At 35.3% G+C, this 1,080-nt stretch overlaps 1 long non-coding RNA gene across 1 annotated transcript in view; it reads right to left on the bottom strand.

Annotated features, from left to right (window-relative positions):
• LOC309502452 overlaps window positions 1-13 on the bottom strand; it is a 143,089-nt gene extending 143,076 nt beyond the window's left edge. Inside the window, exon 1 of the long non-coding RNA XR_014207294.1 lies at window positions 1-13. This exon is cut by the window's left edge and continues 94 nt beyond it. This is a non-coding gene — a long non-coding RNA (uncharacterized lncRNA).
• Between the last annotated feature and the right edge of the window lie 1,067 nt (window positions 14-1,080).

Raw genomic sequence — 1,080 nt, 5'->3', positions numbered from 1 at the left:
GCAATTACGACTTTATATCTCACAATTCTGACTTTAGAACGCAATTGCGACTTTATATCATGCGATTCTGACTTTATATCTCACAATTGCGTATTATAAAGTCAGAATTGTGAGATATAACATGCAATTCTGAGAAAAAAAGTCAGAATTTCAAGTATATTTCTCGCAATTGCGAGTTTATATCTCATAATTCTGAGATAAAAGTCAGAATTGTGAGATGTAAACTCGCAACTGTGAGAAAAAAGGACAGAATTGTGAGATTAAAAAGTCGCAATTACCTTTTTTATTTTTCACTCTGTGGCGGAAACAAGCTTCCATAGATATATGACACAATAGAGGAAGAAAAGAACATTGCAACTTCTGTTTAATGCCGATTTTAATTGGGCAGAAACTCTCAAACGTCTCTGACCATAAAGCTAACTGTGTTGATATTTTGAGATCTGCAGAAAGGGGCTCGGGACACTAGAAAGCTTCTGACGAGAGTAAATCGACTTTGCCCTCCATGCACAACCTTTTAATGAAGTCTCTGGAGAGTCCCAGAAACACGAGGAGCCACGGGGGAGCCGTGCTGCACAACACACTGCTCTATGCTATATAAGTATAGTACAGCATACTTCTAGTACTTTATTACTTTATCTGATTCTGAGTAATAACACTATCTTTTTTCAGAGCTGCTTTACTGCAGATTTGTAATTAGTCACATATTTGATGAAGTTTGCATCATTGATTCTGTTATTTTCCTGTTTATCACTGTGAAGCTGCTTTGAAACTATCTATATTGTATAAGAAGCTATAGAAATAAAGGTGACTTATAAAAATTATTTTCTTGAAAAGAATATACTCAACTCTTTGCCCGCTAGCAATGCAAACATGCAATGTATCAAAAGAACAGAGCCTCTGCGTTTAAACAAAAACTGCTGGGTTGTTTCAACCCAACTTTGGGTCAAATATGGGCAAACCCAGCCGTTCGGTTACATTTTTTTAATTAATTTTTTTAACCCAACGTTTGGGTTTGTCCATATAAATTGGGTTAAAACAAACCAAACATTTTTTAGAGTTGCATTTTATTCCAACTTTATG

The sequence above is a fragment of the Leuciscus leuciscus genome (genome assembly GCF_965113295.1).
Source record: "Leuciscus leuciscus genome assembly, chromosome: 7".
Taxonomy (NCBI): domain Eukaryota; kingdom Metazoa; phylum Chordata; class Actinopteri; order Cypriniformes; family Leuciscidae; genus Leuciscus; species Leuciscus leuciscus.
The sequence above is the reverse complement of the archived record's forward strand: the minus strand, read 5'-3'. Positions and strand labels throughout refer to the sequence as shown.